The sequence below is a fragment of the Hippopotamus amphibius genome, chromosome 10 (assembly GCF_030028045.1).
Source record: "Hippopotamus amphibius kiboko isolate mHipAmp2 chromosome 10, mHipAmp2.hap2, whole genome shotgun sequence".
Lineage (NCBI taxonomy): Eukaryota > Metazoa > Chordata > Mammalia > Artiodactyla > Hippopotamidae > Hippopotamus > Hippopotamus amphibius.
In genome coordinates, this window is record NC_080195.1 from 75,045,327 (window position 1) to 75,066,425 (window position 21,099).

Below are 21,099 nucleotides of genomic sequence, written 5' to 3' on the forward strand. Positions count from 1 at the left end.
CATACACTGCACAAATCTTTTAGTGTGTTTCAGTTGCATTTTTACCTTTCTTGAAATAATAAAGCATAATATGCCAAAAATGTTGCCTTTTTCTTCCATCTTTAATGTTAAAATGGCTACACAAAAATTCACCAATTTTGGTGTTTTTTTTTAAATGCATGCTGATGTGACTCCTGTCACATAAAATCTAATAAAATTGTTTCGAATGAAGTTAACGACAAATAAGTGCTACTAGAGCCATCTTACAGAAAAACCAAATGAACCTTTTGGCCCACCCAATAAAAATCTATTGACGTTTCAAAGACTGGGAAGCTCCTTCTTTCCAGGGAAATCAGAGAAGGACTTTTAAACCAAGGCTTGGTTATACAGTCTAAGTAGAATTTCAAGAGCAATGAGGAGCATTTAATTTAAGGTAATGAAAATGCAGAGGTTTAGAAGTGGGAAAACAAATGTATGAAAATAGTGAGAGATCAAACCACTTAAATAAGTTAGAGCCTGATCCCTGGAGAGAGGCTAAAATGATATGCTTTTGACTATAGATTTTATTTGAAATGAAAAAATAAGACTTTTGAACAAGTAAGGAGAGCCCTGGGAGCCGCTCCAAGAGGAATATAGAACCACTGCTGCTGGAGCAATTCTTCCCCAAGGATGCCTGGAAGACCGGGTCTAGGGTGTTTTCCTGCATCTACTGCATGCCAGACACACTAGGTACTGGAGAGACAATATCTATATTCTGGTGATGGAGAAAGACAATGTAGGGGTGGAAAACTTTTCCCTTCTTCCCTTCTAGGTTCTTTGGCTGACCTAATCACTAAATTGATGTAAAACAGATTAAGAGAATAAAAGGAAATTTAATTTTATGTGTACAGGAGTCCCATAAAAATACAAGACTCAAAGAAGTGACCAAAGCAGGAAGCTTTTATACCTTTTAGACAAATAAACAATCAATTTGTGAAGATTTGACAAGACAAAGGGGTTTGGGTTTGGGGTAGGAAATTGGTGAAGTAACATCTGGGCCCTAGATTCCCTATCTGGTGATAAGGATGTCTTCTACCCTCCTATAACAGGGATAGTAGCTTTCATACAGGAGATTTATTTCCTGCTTTCAGGGGACAAGGAGGGATAAGTGTGTGCTTCTTACAGGCTGTTCCTCTAGTACCCACCTTAAATTCAAAATAAAATGCCAAAGTAGCATATTTGGAGGTGCCACAGTCTGCTTCCTTTCATAATAATAAATAAGTAGAATAAATAAATAATAACAAATAAGTATAAAGATGCAAATAAACAATTTGATCAGGCTATTAGACTCAGTATTCACATTTTAAGTGAACAAAATATATATGAAGCTCTTGGCTCAGTGTTTGGCATGGAGTCAACACACTGCTAAAATAAACTTCTACAACTAATCTACTTGGGTACAAGCGATCTCTTCCTTTCATTGAAGTTAGTTATTTCATTACTCAGACACAGAAAAGCAATTATTTGAAATACTTTGTAATTCTGGCACATGAAGATAGAAAGCACGCTGTATATGAGTGGCACCCAAATAAAGAGTTGGTTCTGCTTTTTCTGTTAAAAAAAAGTGAATGATCTTTTTGTCATTAAATAGAGGGAGCAGTCAGCTGATTTTACTATTTCCCCATCCTTCCACAAAATACTGCATCAGACACTGCAGCATTATCTGCCTATCTTTGATAGGAAAGAGTGATTTCTGGGAAGTCATATCATTATTGTGAACTGAAGAAGTTTTCAAACAACAATCAACAAATCTTTCCACATTTTTCGCAGATATTTCATTTCCTATGAGGCCTGTTGACAGTTATCATCTGTCATTTGTCTCATCTGTTTCCAAGTTGGACTACAATATGCCGAGAGGCAAAACTCTAAGGACCAAGAAGCCACTGTTGTGCTTCTCAGTGAAGAAAAGGCAGAGGAGGCCTGACAACGCTCTCTGTGTGTTTAGGGCTGTTACTGGGCAGATGTGGCTGTGATTTTTACAGCAGGATACGGAAGTCTAATATAATCTGTGTGTTCTTTCTAATGTTTTCTAGAGATTCAGGGCAAGCATTAGCTATGGGAAAGTGCTATTTCTATTGAGCTTTCTGTTACACTTTGATTAAAAACCAAATATAAACTCAATAGAATGAGTAAAAGCATTTGAAGCCATTTCTCCACACGCAGGCTATTAGCTGAGACTTTAGAAGAAGAACACATTAAGACAGGGAAAAAAAAGATGAAGTAATACTATAAAATGTCGGTATATTCATGTATTAGCTGTTCTCAAACATCAATATGCACCATAATCACCCCAGAGATACTAAAGCAATAGCTTGAGGAAGGAGCTTTCCAGGAATCCATATTTTAACAATTACCCCATGAATTTAGCAATCATCTCGTATATTTAGCAATCTTAATACAGGAGGTTTCCAAAGCATACTCTGAGCTCCTAATGTATCCAAAGGGGAAAAATAGTTTAGGGAATTATAGTAAAAAACACAACGGTACATATTTTAAAGTGGTAAGATTATGGGTAATTGGTATTCAGTATACCCTTTTATACATCTCTGAATTTTCTTCTATGGTCATTTGTCATTTTAAAATTTTAAAATCAAATAAACTACAAAATTAAAGAGTTTCATTCCACACAGACTTTTACGTGGGGAACACAGAATGATTACCTTAACATAAATAGAATATTCAGTATTTTTAAAATTTTTGTTAGTAACAAGTGTGTATTATACTTTTCTGTATCCCCAAATTTTGTTTAGTATAGAACACTACTAAATATTTGAGGGTGACAGAAAAGCATGCATGCATGGCTGAATGAAGGAAAAAACATCTTGATGGATAGATGGAGGAATGGATGGACAGATAAGAAGGAGCAACAGATGGAGAAAAGGAATGTGTTAATGAACAGAGGAGGAGGGGCCAACAGAAAGACATACGGTGCTTGAGGGAAGACTATTCATTTATGTGCATCATTCTGGAAGATGGATAATAGTTTGTGTCATATATATGTGTGGGAAGACATTCGGGAACCTTTTTGATGTGGGCCGAGCGATGGGATTCTTGAGCAGTGGAGGAGCTGAGGGTGCAGGGCGTGGAGACTAATATCACCCTGTTTGGTCCTGAGGGATGGCTGGTTAGCCAAAGACGGGTAAGATTCCTCAGAGGAGGAACAACCTAAGACAGGCACAGCCGCAGAGGGGCCAACAGGGTTGGTGCATAGAACCTTCCTTATATCACCGTGTTTGGCCCTGGAGGATGACTGGTTAGCCAGAGACGGGTAAGATTCCTCAAGGGAGGAACAACCTAAGACAGGCACAGTCGCAGAGGGGCCAACACGGGTGGGGCACAGACCCCTAATATCTGAGCGAGGTCTCCTGCCCCCAGGGCTGTTTTGCTCTCCACCCCCAGCTCAAATCCACACCTGCTCAACTCGGACCCAGGAAGTAAACAAAGATAATTGCCTCAATCATGTGAGGCCTTTGACTGTTTATGAGTGTAACCTGAGAATGTTAGCCCACGAACTCAATAAAAGCAGCCTGGGATGAGTCAGCGGGGCTCTTGATCCAAGAGGTCTTGAGCCCCCCGGTCCCACTTTTCTCTTCAGTCTGTGTCTGTGTCTTCTTCAAGCTTGCGGCACCCGTCACTCACCTCGAGTCGCCGAGCTGGTCTCGGCAAGTGGCGCCCAACGTGGGGCTCGAAAGGCGTGAGTGACGAAGGTTCACGGAAAGTGAAATTGATAAAAGTAAAGAATTGGGAAGTGCCGTGAAGCCCCCAAGAGGAGAGTAAGAGGCCTCTGAGAAAATCCTGCCAGTAAGTAAATCTCTTGGGTAGTCTGTGTTCGGGGTAAAATATGGGAAATAAAGAAAGTTCAGATTAATATTGACCAGATGTATGCCTGTTACGGCAGCTCCTAAGGGCAGGTGGAGTAAAAAGCAAGTGAAGGTCTTGTAAAAAGCAAGTGAAGGTCGATTATTAGAAATTCTGTAAATAGTTGAGAATACTGTATGTGGTTTCCTTCTTTAGGCTAACACTGGGTTTATGTACTTAGGGATAAGGTTGGGAGCAAACTTAAAAATTGCATTCTAAAGGGACTCCGGTACCAGGTTCTGTTTGGTCAAATGTGGTCTCTGATTAAGTCAGTATTAAAGCCTCTATTAGCGCCTCTATGGGCTCCTGAAGGCTCAAATGATAGCTTTGATGAAGAAGCCGGTCCGTCAGAGGACCGATGGGCATGTGCGGTGCCAAACAAAACTGAAAAACAGAAGGGAATACAAATGGCTGAGGGATTAAGACCCTCGGCTCCCTTACTTGTGGAGGAGGGCGAACTTCCTATACTGCCCCCTCCTCCACCCTCTTTAATGCCGCCTGGGGGAGCTTATGCCTTTCCTGTGTCTATAGGACACTCAGTTTTATCACCCTTACAGAAGGGCATTTTACAGGCTAGACAAGAGGGAGATCTGGAGGCTATGCAAATGGCATTTCCAGTGACTATTCATGAAAGGGTGGCACCTGGAGTGGATCCTAATAATCCTAATGGAATTTATGAGGCAGTACATGAGCCGATACCCTTCAAAATATTGAAAGAATTGAAACAATCAGTACAAAATTATGGAGTAAATTCTCCATTCACCATAGGTATCATACAGGGAGTAGCCGAAGGCTCTCGTTTGATTCCAGCTGATTGGGCAACGTTGGCTCGTGCAGTACTAGCCCCGGGAGAATTTTTACAATTCAAAACCTGGTGGTGTGATCATGCTGAAACTATGGCAAACCACAATCGAGCAAGGCAGATTCCTATCTCCTTGGATCAATTGATAGGTAGTAGAAATTGGGGCAGAGTTCAAGATCAGATTCTGATGGAAGATCAGGCCATAGAACAGGTGAGACGTTGTTGTTTAAGAGCCTGGGAGAAAATAGAAGCTAAAGGGCAAGCTCCTGTCTCTTTTCAAAAGATCATGCAGGGGGCAAAAGAGCCCTATACTGAATTTATTGCCAGATTACAGGAGACTATCAAGCGGCAGATCACTAATGCTGAGGCTGCTGATACTATTTTGCAATTATTGGCCTTTGAAAATGCGAATACAGATTGTAGGAAGGCCATTGGACCTATGAAAGGAAAGGGAACATTAAATGATTATATTAGAGTGTGTCAGGGAGTGGGAACTGAGAGCTTTAAAGCAACAATGATGGCACAAGCTATGGCTGGACTGAAAATAAATAACCAATTTCCAGGGAAATGCTTTAACTGTGGTAAACAAGGACATACAAAGAAACAATGTAGGAAGAGAGTGGATAGAAGGGCTGTTAATTTTCAAGATAATGTAATCAAAGGGCAAAAACAGCCTGGACTTTGTCCAAGATGTGGAAAAGGATTTCACTGGTCAAGCCAGTGTAAATCTAACTTCCATAAGGATGGAACCCCTTTGTCGGGAAACTAACAACGGGGCTCACTCCTAGCCCCGCAACCAAAGGGAGCCTATCAGATCTAGAAACAGGCAGAAATGGCCCAATACTCCGCAGTGCCATGGAATTATCACCAGCCACAGCAGGCAGCTCAGCCTTAGACCTTCCTTGTGCAGAATCTATTATTATACTGCCTGCAGAAACTCCAACATTGGTCAGAACAGGAATTACTGGACCTTTGCCAAAAGAAACCGTTGGCTTAATACTAGGAAGGTCTGGTTTAACATCAAAAGGAATTAGAATTCATACTGGAGTGATTGATAATGATTATACTGGAGAAATTAAAGTGATGATATCAACTTCGGTTCCATGGAAAGCCCATCCAGGTGATAGAATAGCACAGTTGCTTATTCTGCCATATTATAAGATTGGCAATAGTACAAAAGTAAGGAGAACGAAAGGCTTTGGAAGCACAGGAGAGGCCGGAGTTTTCCTCTCTGAAAAAATTTTAGAAACACGCCCGACGTGCTCAGTAACTATAAATGGAAAAGCTTTTAGAGGATTAATAGACACAGGTGCTGATGTTTCAATTATAAGCAGTAATCATTGGCCTTCTCGCTGGCCTACTTGTCCTGCAGACATTACAGTGGTAGGTTTAGGTAGAGCTCATGGCTTGCAGCAAAGTGCTAAAATATTGCCTTGTATTGGCCCAGATGGGCAGCCAGCCCACTTACAACCCTATATAGCAGACCTTCCAATTAATTTATGGGGAAGGGATTTATTGCAACAATGGAAGGCTGAAATCCACATCCCAACGTTAGATACTTATAGTATGCGAAGTCAAGAAATGCTGGTAAATCAAGAATATCAGCCAGGGTTAGGTCTTGGTAAATATCATCAAGGGAAACTATTTCCCATTCCAGCTGAAGGTGATGCAAATAGAGAAGGTCTTGGATATCAATCTTTTCACTAGTGGCCACTGTTCGTAAAAGCTTACTGCTTCCCCCAGCACCAATCCCATTGACCTGGAAAACTGATACACCTGTATGGGTTGAGCAGTGGCCTTTAACCATAGAAAAGTTAGAAGCTCTAACAGAATTAGTGACTGAACAGTTAGAAAAAGGGCATATTGAAGAATCTTTTAGCCCATGGAACTCTCCAGTATTTCCAATAAAGAAAAAAACTGGTAAATGGCGTTTATTAACAGATCTCAGAGCAGTCAATGCAGTTATACAACCAATGGGGGCCTTACAACCAGGCCTCCCATCACCTAATATGATCCCTGCTAATTGGCCTTTAATAGTTATTGATCTGAAAGACTGCTTTTTCACCATTCCATTACATCCCAAGGATAAAGAAAAATTTGCTTTTTCTGTGCCTGCACTAAATAATAAAGAACCTCGAAAAAGGTTTCAATGGAAGGTGTTACCTCAAGGCATGTTGAATAGTCCTACTATTTGCCAGAATTTTGTTGCTAAAGCCCTTGAACCAGTGCGACTAGAATTTCCTAATTGTTATCTTATCCATTACATGGATGATATCTTGTGTGCTGCTCCTAATCAAGATTTACTTACTTCTGCGTATATTAGCATGCAGCTTTGCCTTGATAGAGCAGGACTTAAAATAGCTCCAGAAAAGGTACAAATGCATAGCCCATATCAATATTTGGGCACAATAGTTGATAGAACAACTATTAGACCACAAAAGGTGGAACTGAGGTCAGATCAAATCCAAACTCTTAATGATTTGCAAAAACTCCTAGGAGATATTAATTGGCTTCGCCCATGCATAGGGATCCCCACCTATGCATTGTCTAACCTATTTGCTTTGTTAAAAGGAGATTCAAAATTAAATAGTCCAAGAACTTTAACATCAGCTGCTTTAGAGGAACTAAAACTTATAGAAAATAAAATTCATTCTTCTCAATTACAGAGAGTAACTGTTAATCAGCCATTGCAATTAATTATATTACCTTCTCCTCATTCACCTACGGGGATATTAATACAAAATGAAGGAATTGTGGAATGGTTGTTTTTAGCAAATACTGTGGTAAAATCCTTGTCACCTTATTTAGAATTATTAACTCAGTTGGTTCTGAAGGGAAGAACTCGAAGTAAGCATTTAATTGGAACTGACCCTTCACATATAATTATTAATTTAACTACTAAAGAAATTCAGGCTTGTTTCCAAAATTGTGTAAGTTGGCAAATTGCCTTTGCTGATTATATTGGGAAAATTGATAATCACTATCCGAAAAATCCCATTTTGCAGTTTCTTAAGAGAACTCAATGGATTCCTATACCAGATGCTTCTATAATTTTTCTGATATGGTGGCAGGACCCATTGACTAATATCTGGTCATCAGGAAGGTTAATCACATGGGGAAGAGGGTTTGCTTGTGTGTCACCAGGACAAGGCCTGGAACCTGTGTGGATTCCATCTCGGAGAATTAAGCCATATCATGAGCGTTCCAAAGAAACGCCATCTTGAATGGGATATAGAATCTCCGGAGATGAACTTTGTACATTTGTTTTCAGGTTTGAGCTTTGGAGACTAAGTTTACTAATTATGCCATCCCTGATAGACCTTTGTGTAAAATAAAACGGATATGGGCTGACAGACAAGATCAGATTCTTTGGGATGTTTGCTGTGGGACGGAGGGTGTGATACTACTTAATGGTTCCTATGGAACAGTATGAAACTGGTCCCCTAAGGGGTATGCAGTCTCTAATGGTTTACACCAAAACAACTCCTCCTGCAATCCCTATAAAAGGTTGTGATGGCATATACCAATATTGCCATGCACTCGCCCTATCCCATCTTATGGTTTAGGATTGGATTAATACTTCCTTGGCCTCAATTAGAGAATGGCAGAGCTCAAACAAAAATATGGAAACTTCCCTTAAGTTTAAGAACATTACAAATCTGGAATGGCCATGATGCCAGTGACACATCGGCTGGGATATGGAGCGAATGGTCTCACACTGGACATACAACAATTACAAACTAAAATAACTGGCATGCAATATGATTTTTGCAGTCTCTACACCAAATTTGCTACTTTACAAAGTATAGCTGATGGATTAAAAGCATTGCATCCATTGGATTGGATAAAAGGCATGAATAGCAGTCTCCTAAGCATTTTGATACTTTTTGTTGTCTTTTAATTATCCTATGTTTAAGTTCTCAGGTGCACAGGAAGAACGCTCCAAGGATTGACTGAAAAAGAAATAACTCGAATAGGCTTATCTTCTCCTACAGGCTTATCTTCTCCTAGGAAAACAAAAAGGGGGAGATGTGGGAAGACATTCGGGAACCTTTTTGATGTGGGCCGAGCGATGGGATTCTTGAGCAGTGGAGGAGCTGAGGGTGCAGGGCGTGGAGACTAATATCACCCTGTTTGGTCCTGAGGGATGGCTGGTTAGCCAAAGACGGGTAAGATTCCTCAGAGGAGGAACAACCTAAGACAGGCACAGCCGCAGAGGGGCCAACAGGGTTGGTGCATAGAACCTTCCTTATATCACCGTGTTTGGCCCTGGAGGATGACTGGTTAGCCAGAGACGGGTAAGATTCCTCAAGGGAGGAACAACCTAAGACAGGCACAGTCGCAGAGGGGCCAACACGGGTGGGGCACAGACCCCTAATATCTGAGCGAGGTCTCCTGCCCCCAGGGCTGTTTTGCTCTCCACCCCCAGCTCAAATCCACACCTGCTCAACTCGGACCCAGGAAGTAAACAAAGATAATTGCCTCAATCATGTGAGGCCTTTGACTGTTTATGAGTGTAACCTGAGAATGTTAGCCCACGAACTCAATAAAAGCAGCCTGGGATGAGTCAGCGGGGCTCTTGATCCAAGAGGTCTTGAGCCCCCCGGTCCCACTTTTCTCTTCAGTCTGTGTCTGTGTCTTCTTCAAGCTTGCGGCACCCGTCACTCACCTCGAGTCGCCGAGCTGGTCTCGGCATATATGTATATATATATATTTATATCCTATGTTATTTTAAGTTACACTGGAGCTTGAAGACTCTGTGTTCAGAGACTACATGATTTATGGAGGAGTCACAAACAGAAATTCCATCAGACAAGATCTAGGAATTGATCTGGTTCCCCTTAGTATATGAGTCTAGGATGGCAGAGGAATGAACACATGCAGAGAAGAAGGCTAACTGTCTTTCAGAGCACCCACAACTGTATGTCTGAGGGACGAATTTTCCATTGTGACACTTTAGTGAAGTGAAACTTCCTAGTTTTGCTTATATTCTGGTTAAGATTCATTGTCTTATTTTACTTAATCTTCATCAGCCATTAAGAAAAGTGCTATAATAATAAACACAATAATTTTCTGTCATGTTGGGCACTATCATTCAATGAGTCTGTGAACTTGAGAGGAACACTTCACTTTTGGAACAAACTTAGACTCATTTCTAAATGGAGGGCTAGAAGATATCAGATAACTTCTGTGAATTCTTAGAAGGCTGAGCCTCAGGAGTAATCTAAATGTGTCATAAGCACTTCAGATCACTGGAAGCTTACAGGTTGATAAACAATAAAGTTGATGACTCTTCAGTCTACTTTGAAATCTCAAATTATATACTTTTTCATTCTCTGCAAGAAGATTAGTTGTGCCGAAAAATGTAAGAAATTCAATTTACACATGAAGTGTCCATTTAGCCAGAAATAAAGAGGATTTTTCATCCAACTTCTTATCATCCTGGAAAGTTTAAAAATACTTAGTTACATTCATACTCAACTTCTGATAACCCTTAGTTCTACCAGGCTGATGAAGGAGGGGAAGTTAAGGTACAAGTCAAGTCACACAAGAGGGAGTCACTAAACTCCCTGACTGAACTGAGGATTTGCAGATTAGGGAAAAGATTCACAAAAATCACAGGTTTATCTAAAATATTTGTAGGATTAAATTTTCAAAGTTGCTTAGTCACAATGAACTACCAACTGTTTTCCAAATGCATATTTTTCAGATATTTTAGTCATTTTCTTGGTTAATTTTATGTATCAACCTGACTGGGCTATGGGGTACCCAGATTAAAGATTTCTTGGTGTGTCTACAAGGGCATTTCCAGCTGAGATTGGCATTTGAATAGGTAAACTAAGTAAAGTAGCTTGCCCTCCCTAATGTGGGCATGAGTCATCCAATCCATTGATGGCCTGAACAGAATGAAAGCAGAGGAAAAGGAATTCACCCCTATTGCTTCCTGCCTGCCTGCTTGAAGTAGGATATTAGTCTTCTCCCACCCTTGGACTGGGATTGACACCATTGGCTCCACAGGTTCTCAAACTCAAAATGAATTATACCACCAGTTTTCCTTCATCTCCAGCTTGTAGACAGCAGATTATGAGACTTCTCAGTCCCATAATCACATGAATCAATTCCAATCCCCAATCAATCAAATCACTACCAGTCTGCTGGTCTGTTTCTCTACAGAATCCTGACTAATATAGTCATCATCCACCAATACCCCTTCTTATAATAGTCATCTACACTCTTTACCTGGCAAACCCTGCACATAATTTAAGGCTCAACACAAACTTCAACTTTTCACTGAGCTCTGGGTAAAGAAAGCATAGCCATTCCATCCCCTGTGTCCCACTGTATTATGTACGTGCCTTTACCATAGCATTTACAACATTTCACTATACCTATTAGTTTAAATATCACATCTCCCCCCCCCTTAGCACTTAGATTGAGAGACAGGAAAAAAGGTAAGCCAAGGGTAAGAAGACATCGCTGGGAGCATCCCAAGATGGCATGAAGTTTGCATCAGTTATAAATAATAAAAAGCCTGAGAGAGCTTACATTTAACTTGTTGAAACAAGCCAAGATACCATTCAAGAGCTAGTGTTTAGTAAATACTTTGATGATGGTGATATGAATCAAAACACTTCCCACTCTTTTCTTTGTTTGCTTTGAACACAAGAAAGAGAAAGGATAAAAAATGTCTTCAGCCAAAAACAGTTTAGCATATTTGAAATTACTCAGTTCAAAGTGTAGACCCAGTAAGGTAAATTTTGTTACTAAAATAAATAAAACAGTACCATTTTGGATTTTGGAACAACATCTATCAAATCATTTTCAGTTGCCTCTTGATTTTCATGATCTTCCTACTTATTTTGCAAGTAGAAAATGAATTCACTGGCACCTCACTAAATCCAAAAGTAAAAAATAATTGAAAACAACCGACAGAGTAGAAGTCTCAGTAGGAACAAAGGCCCCTGGGATGCATATCATGTCTGGAAGGAATAAAACTAGCAAGCAAAGTAGTTAAGGACTGGCTTAAGAAATCGGTTAGGTTCTGCATGGTCAAGTACATGGAAGCTGGGGAAGAGTAAAATGGATGCTAAATGCAGACTCTGAAACACAGAGCAGGCAAGATAATAAGAATTCTCAGGTGAGAATTCCACAGTTGAGGCCTAAGGTATTTCTGTCACTAAGCCAAGGTAAAAAGAACATTTCAGAGGGTGTTTGCAAATGAGAACACAGAGCAGAAAGAAATCCCTTAGGTGCCTTGGAAGAAAGTTAAGTTTCCTATTAAATAGCCAACCTCTTTCTTCCAGAGAAGGGCTGGATAAACCAGCACAAAAGAGTAGGAACAGGCCCCCCAAACATAATTTAATCATCACTCAAGCAAAGAGGTGTACCTGCAAACGGTTTTCTGATGCAAACATCCATATCCTTTTGATGTTGTTCAACACCATGCTATTCAGAGCAGAACACTTCTGTAGAAAAATGAGGAGATAAAGAACATTAAATAAAAATAAGGACATACGTAGTTACCCACACTCATATCTACAAACTCAAGCATTTATTGTGCAATAAGCTATGGACTGTTAGGTGCTTCCTCATACTTCATCTCCTCATTCAATCCCCATAAAATCTTCATAAAATGAGTCTCCATTTTACAGATGAGGGAAATGCAGACCAGAAAGTTTATTAATTTGTCTAAGTTGACAGAGCTAATAAGGACAGTGTCTAGGATTCAAACTCACATGTATAAGCTGCAAAGTTCATCAACCCATGTTGAAAGAAGAAGCCAAACTCACATCCACTTTGTAGTCACTTAAAATGAACACTTGGTTAAATTTTATCAGCATTTTCTTCATTTAGCATTGCCTACACATAATATCATAAACTTTAAGCCTGCTGGAAAATGTAATAAGGAAGAAAAGTTTTATCACATTTTAAATATTAAAAAGGAAGAAAATTTACTTTGATTTTTGATAAGTGATGAAATTGCTGCAAGCCAAAATCCTGCCACAGGATTAGAAATTGATTTAGTATTTCAAAATATCTGACCTTAGGTTAACCCATAAAAGTAAGCAAAAAATTAAACAGAAATGTTGCAATACATCAAAATATGTTATAAAAACTGGACTAATATGGTGCATCAGAAAAATACCTACTTATTTAGGAATCTGAAATATTAACATATGCATTTTTCAGTTTTATCCTTATTCTCACTGTAGTCAAGGCTTTATTTTTATCTTCATTCCCATTATACTCAAAGCATGCTGGCCTTATTTCTGTCTCGTGAATACATCAAGTTCTTTCCCACTATATATTCTTCCTCCAATTATTTGTATGACTAATTCCTTTTTATCTGTACTGTCTCAACTTAAGCGAAACATTCCATCTTGAAAGATAATTTTATTGAACATTTTGGCTAAAGTATCACCCTCTACCTACCCCTCCAAACTCCATAAGCACATGAAATTAAATTATTCAATTACTCAATTATTTTTCTGTGTATATTTTCTTGACAATAACATACAAGCTCCCTGAGGGATGTATGTGTTTATTTCTCTATGACCAGGACATGACATATATTTGAGCTGACAGATCAACAGAACAGCAAAGTCATCATTTGCAAGATGATTCAATTTTTTGCTGTCTTATAACTAAAGGTTCTGGAAGCCTTGAAACATATTGTTAGTAGTTTCTTATTATCTTTCTTTTGAAAATTTATGATAAACAGGACTAAAAGCAGGTTAGAGAAAGGTCATACATATCTGAGAAAATAAATACTCAAGTGTGAAAGCCCTTTAGTAACTCAAAAATAAATCACAGCTTTCATCTTATTTTGCTACACCATTAAGAACCAGAGCATGGTGTAAGTTTACATGTCAATTAAAAACAGCAAGTTAAATCAAGGAGAGAAAACAAAAACTGGGTCTGGTTTACTACCAAAAGCCCAGCATGCTGGATGAAGCAAGCAAGGCAAATAAAAATTAAAATCAGGAATGCAGGAAATACAGCTTTAGTTTATCAAATCAAGATAAGATACACAGAGATGAGAGGCAAACCCATACACCAGTCCAGAAAGGCAGACACACTCATGGGTAAAGTGGTAAGAGGCGTGTACACATGATTTCACTAGGTGGAGTTGCTGCCATAACCTGAGGCTAGCTTTCCTGTTTGTTTAGGCCATTTTCTCTATTTGAAGTAGCTATTATCTCCCCTCAGTACCTTGCCACCTCCATCCTATCCATTCCTCTGCCTCTTCTGGTTTTATTCATCCTTCATTTCCCAGCTCAAGTCCTATCTTTGATATTAAGCATTTCCAATAACTCCACCCCCTAGAATTATCTTCCTTTTCTGAATACCTATTGTTATCTCTATAGTCAATACCATCATGTTTGCTATTTCATTGTCTCTAAATAATGGACTCCTAGGATTTTTTCCCTGAAAAGCTTCTTAGGACAGAAACTGTTCCTTTGGTATATTTTTCTATAGAGGTGCAATAAATAAATGTCAATTGGAGAATTTACCAATGTTCCCTATAGATAAAAGTATTCTCACTATCTGTAATTATGCACAAAAAATTATGGAACTCTTTTACTACTTTTGGAAATGCCAAGCACAGGTGGTTTCAACACTTCCAACTCAAGTAGATCAAAACCTACCAAAGGAATGCTAACTCTGCCAGAGCCTCAGACACTTGGAAGTGAGAGAAGTGACACTGCAAAGAGAAAAAAGAAAAAATGGCTTATAATTGTAAGACAACTAAAAAAAGAGAGAGAGTTTTTAAGAGAGTTCAGTGTGAGAGTGGGTGGAAAAGGGAATTCAATGAAATTTTAAATACAGATCCAATATCTACTATGACTGGAATCTAGATAAGAAATTAGCATATGGAGAGGAAGTAACTTGTGATATTACAGAAGGCTGTACAGTATAACAGGAAAGGACAGCAAAGGAAAGAAGAAATTACAGTTTTAAAATAGGATAGTTAATTTTATCAATTACACAGTTTGAGTCCTTAAACCTACTTGCATTTAATATTTGGTTATTAAAGTGAAAGAAAACTTTACAATGCAAAGAGGCAAAGTGAAGAGAGTTTAGCAGAAGAATGCAAGAATATGTTACTTTCATAGCAAGCCATGTGCTGCTTCAATAAAAATGATCTATGACAAACCTGGAATCAATAAGAATGCAGATAAAACTTATTCTTTTCACTGGGTAATTCTATAGCTGATACATACCTTGCTGAATATTTATCTGCTGAATACAGAATACTGTTTTGCCAATGCTCAATGTACAAACAATAAATATAAACATAGCCTTCCTCACAATTTTCTTTTATTCTTGCTCTGGCTTTCCAGGACTAGGATAAATGAATAGTAAAGATCCACCTCACAGTTCACGAAACATGGTAAAGGAAGCATAAATCCCCAGGATAGTATTGCTAACAATCTCTAAAAGAAGTAAATGGCCCATGGATCCTTTAAATGTTCCAAGTACAGCAGTTGAATGAATATGAGTCATACATTAAGTGGGATCATTTGGAAGGATGAATGGATCTTTAAGGTGAAGAGGTTTCTTGTCCAAAGCTGGCAGAAAAGGTATGCAAATATCCTTGCCTGTTACATCTTGCAATATTAAGATAGTTGTGAATGTGTCACAGTTCATTTCAGTGTGAGCCCCCAGCCATTACAAAATGAAATCCTCAAAATCAACCCTCTCCTCAAGGGTCATGAAGCAAACTGACTTTGTGTTGGTGGTCTCAGCAGAGCCAGAGCTTTTTTCATGGTTATTCCAGTAACAGGATTAGAGGCAAGAAAGATATAAAACTGAAGTAGTAAATTCTATAGGTCAATATCAGGCATTCCAAATGTTTTTTCTTGAACAAAGATAGAGTTAGACCCTCTGTCACCCCAGATTCCTTCTTCTCCCTCTTTAGGTACATATAATGAATCTCCAAATCCTGTAACTTTCATGCCTCCAAATTACCTTTAAAAGTCATGTTTATCTCCTTCAGTGTTGTCACTGCCCTGCTTCACCGGATACAATCTCTGTGCCTCCAAAGACTGTACCAATTAGTAAGATTTTCTACTTATGACTTGCTCTTTCTTAAATATTTTCCCCACATAAAAGTAGAGTAATATTTTTGCCCTCTGATCATGTCATTCTACAATTCAAAACTCTTTTAAGATTTACTGTTGTCTCGTGAAAAGTCCAGACACCTCAACACAACATTTAAAAGGCACTTAAAATCTTAACTCTAATTACTTTCCAAATTCATGTCTACCATTAGTACTCTGTGTTAATCACTCGAAGATTATTGCCATTGCTTAAATTTATCCTTCTTATCCCTTTGACCAGCCCCGCCTCCACCCTATTCCATACCAATCTTTCAAAAGATCCCATATTAGAATTTATTTGGTCTGAAAAGGCTTCCCAGCTCATGAAAGACTGAGTAAGAAACTCTCCAATATGACTAAAAGGTTCCCTTCCCTTATCATAGTGTTTATCACAATGTATTGTTGCTGTATAGACGTTCCAGTAGAGCAACATGTCTGTCTTGTTCATTGTGATATGCTTAATACTTAACAATGCTTGGATCAATACATTTTGTTGAACTGAATTGGGCAAAAGTACGTCAAGATGGATAAACTCTGATTCTGGAATTTTAGAGTAGATTTGTGGAGAAGAAAAAAAAATTAAACACAGCAATCTCTACGGCGACCCTATCTGAGGTACTGGATCCTATCCATATTTGAAGCATCTACGTGCAGTTCAAAACATACACTTGTGATGTCTTCCCTGACACCTCAATTCAAAATGAATTTTTCTTACTCCGAACAACAATAAATATATTTTACATGATGTTCAACTTCTCTAGGATCATCTCAAGTCATGTCAGGTCATTTGTTAAACATTTATTTTATCAACCAAAAAAAGAAGAAAGTCATCTTGGATCTGTTCTTACCTGAGATCATGACTATTCTGACAAACCTGAGTGTTTCCTATTGGCCCCTCACTTTCTGAGAACATTGTAACGTACTTTGGGAGGAATGTAAACTTATTGTGGAGGTTAGATAGTGTTTCTCAATTCTTGCTGCATATTCAAATTATGTAGGAAGCTCTAAACCTCTCTTCAGCACAAGTGAATTCAAATCCCTAAGTATGGAGTCTATACTTCTGTATTTTTTCAAAAGATCCCCAAGAATTCTGTGAAGGCTGCAAACCACTGGGTTAAATGAGGAGTCAGTAAACGTTTTCTATAAAGCACCAAACAGTAAATAGTTTATGCTTCCTGGACTATACTGTATCTATTACAACTACTCCACTCTACTATTATAGCTGATATATAGTCATAGATAATACACAAACTAATGGTAGCAGCTGTGTTCCAATAAAACTTTATTTACAAACACATGTGGTGGACTGGATTTGGCACACAGGTCATAGTTTGTCAGCTCCTGAATTGAAAAATTCAGTGTCCTCTCCCCAGCTCAATGACTTTATTTGTATGATTCCCCATTTTGTTACTAAGACATATGCTTGTTTCATTAAAAAAAAATTAATTTGCCAAAAATAAGGCCTGTTTAAATTTGGCAGAGAACTTTCAGAATGTGATTCAGAATCATCATAGACAATGTTCTGCTTATAAATGCATTTATAACTTATGAAAATATACTAAACTGTCAAAAATTTTACAGCATCTTTCATCTGAAGCAACTGCACACTCTTTACACTTACCCTAATTATTTATCTGAAAAGAATATCAAAAGGAATATCAGTGTTCTCGCCTTTATTTATGTATTCCAAATGACAACAGTAAAATGCAGCTGTTGCTGGGGTGGAGATGGCAATGAAAGCTCAAGCATAACTGAAGCAGCCCATTACCTGCAAAATCATGTCCATACAGGCGTCTCAGAAGACTCATTTCAGCAACACCAATGGACTGTGAACTACATTGTTGTACAGCCCAGGTTCATAAAGTTTTATAATGCAGATGAAGAAAAACATGAAATAAGGCTGCAAATGGAATATACAGAAATTCCATTTGCCTACAAGTTGTTACTGTATGTAACAAAGGAATTTGAGATTGATTTCTAGGATTTAAATTTAAATGGCTGCTAAAGATTTGCACAGGTTTCAAAGAGGTTAACCCAAGGTAACTATGATATGAAATAGCACTTTGGATACTTATTTTGACAATAACTAGTTGTTTTCAACTTCTGAAAATTGTACAATAAAGCACAATTAGGTCAGATTTCATCTGTTTTCTTTGTAAGGACTGGAACAAAAATTACTCCACTATTATTAATCTGGTCTGAAAGCAATTTGACATAAATATTTTGTGAAGATAAGTGACCACTGGACTGCTTTAATAGAAACAATCTTAAAACAATGTATACCCAAGTATGGATTATGACACCTGGAGTACTTCTTATGACAGATCTGACCCAGATCTGAAAGACTGTCAAGTGACTCCCTAGTCAATGTTTTATATTAAAATTTGAGAATCGTAGCTTTAAAGAGATAGTATACTACTGTGCAAAGAAACTCAGTCAAAAGTCTTTTATTAACTACCTGAGGGAATTTGGGCAAGTCATTTAAACTTCTAGGTACCTTAAAACTCTCAGATCTTATGAATTCTACCCTACAATTATACAGGAAATAAATAGACCTGTATTGATAACAGGGATTAGTAAGACCTACAAGTGGCTGGTGGGAAAACTGAAAAAAAAAAATGAAAGTTGGCTTGCTTAAGGCCATGATTTGTATTCCATTTCAACTGAAGAGGTTAACAAACCATTTCACTTCCCCTTTACTTTCTCTTAAAATATTGAGTATATGTAAACTGGTAAGTGTAATCTTACAAAGTATGTAGGCTAGCTCTTACAAGTGTACAACACATATAATTAAACTACCGTGTAGCCCAATCACAGCACCAAGTGTCATTCTAGGAAATACCAATAAAAGAAAAAAGAATAATTTAAAAGCAATTAAAATATTTATTCATTTCTGAAAAAAATTAAAACACCATTCATGAAATTCCTATTTTTTTATCTATACCAAATGATACTCAGAAACGGCCACGGCCACCTTCTTACCTGGTATATTTCTTCTCATCAATAACCTGGATTCTTTATTCAAAGACATTACACTAACAGATATGACAAGAAATAAATACTTCTTCCTTAAAACAATATCAATAATTTGATATCCCTCCTTTCACGAGACTATCAGATTTGAATTCTTACAGTGGATGACTGCTGTACTCAAATCATTATTTCTCTTCTTTTTAGACTGAGACATTATCCACTTATCATTTCCTAATACAAAAATTGGGTAGATTGGAATTCCTAAACTTCCTTCACACAATCTATTGGTTTTTGTTTATTATTTCCACATTTTCAACGTTTATAAATTTGTATTCAGTTCTTTAACCATAATTTTCACTTTTACTTGGCATTAGTTTTGTTTTAAATAGGCTCAATGCACACCACCAGTCCATTTATAACTCAGCTTCATAATTCCTAAACTCTTTACTTTGAGTCATCTCTGGATTTCAATATCAAGCATGTCAGATATGTTCTTTTAATCAATTGGAATATAGATCTGCTTTGAAATTTACAGTCCTGGTGGCATGAAACAATGGGAGGAAGGGAAACCTAAAGTCATTTTATTGAAGTATGAAAAGTCCCTGAAGGGAGTCAAGGGTGGATAATAAATATCTCCTTAAACAGAAAGTTCCCTCCCCTCTACCCCTGCAAGTGCTACTAATGTACTTGTGGAGGTGAACAAGGGGCTAGAGAAGATTCACAAGTGAGGTACCTTAATGGTTATAGAAAAGATCAAAATATTTTCAGAGAGAAAAAAAAGAATATGACACGATAAAAATGAAGATAAATGAAAATGGCATTGGATTACTTAAGAGCAATATTGGATGCTAAAAGGCAGTGAGGCCAAGCATCCAACATTGGGAGGAAAAATGATTTTCAATCTGGAATGTTCCATCCAGCCAAATCATCAATCAAACACACAGAGAAAATAAAACGTTTTCACATACGCAAGGAGTGTTTAGCCATGGCCAAATGTCCCAGTAATAAAACAAAAAAGCATTAGGCAGACCCTTGAATGCTGACATAGCCCCTTCTCCCAATCTAATGGAACAAAAGCAGCAAACATTCAGTTTGTAGGATTTATGATCTTAAAGTTTGTCCACTATGGGCAGGCTGCACTGACCACAGAACTCTGAGCACAATTTGGGCCATAAACAGTCTCTCTTTTATACTTCATTTCATGTATTTTAGCCATATTGTTTACTGGTGTAGTACCAATCAGAGTAATTTGAGCCAAATGCAAGTAATCTTTCTCTCAGTCTTGAACCTAGATGAGTCCTATAAAGCAGGCTAATTTAAAAAGTTTCCAATATTTACCTCCTTTTTTAGACATCTAGAGAACATGTTCCAACCAAATGAAGGAGTAAACCAAGAAATAGGAAGAAATAAGATTCCAGAAATTGGATATCTAGCAGAGGAGAAACTAAGGAAAATACCAGGATGACATTTGTGCATTAGTTCTAGAGAGTAATTCTTCCAGATCAGTGCAGAGGGGTGGAGGTCTGAAAGAGGAGGTTTCCAAGAAAATGAAATGGAACAAATAGATTGTTTAATAAATTGGAGTGTTTGGAAATATTATCATTGGTATTTATTAGATCATGTTGGAAAATCCTGGAAAAAATTGATCATAGGTATATATAAAACTGAGTAAATGTAAAAATGTGTCATCTATACCCTTAGTACATACTATTTTTAATTCCTGTAAAATGTTATTATTTTCATAGAGAAAGTATGAACAGAATTTTTTCATTTTGCCATAGAAAAGACAGTGTGAGCAAAACTTTTCAAAGACAATAAAGCAATTAGTATGATAACAAGTTAAGCTCTTGACAATATCTAATTTTTGAATTAAAACTCTGTATCAAGGAAAAGATTCTTTAAAGAAAATATTCCTGATTATTATTCTATGATTATTTTATAATAATTTAAAAACCTATCATCATTGTTTTTAATTAATGTAATACTTAACTTTTTTTGATTAAAACTATAATTACCTAATATGAACTCAGTAAAGTTCCCAGCATTGGCTTGACATCATTAGAAATTGGAGGGGGAAAAAATGACTTCTTGATTTATTCCCAGAAAACAGTAAAGCTTTATCATCAATTTAAACCTATCAATGATGTAATTCTGTATACAATTTTTTCACTTAAGTTTATTATCTGGAGGGAAAGTGATAATGTTTATGGACTATATTGGATACGGAAACATATTTTTCATTAGAAATCAATTGTCTCCACTGTTAGTATATGTGGTTATAGACCAGAAAACAAGTACTAGCAAATTAGAAGCTACTCGGTAAAGCATGATCTATGCCTCAGA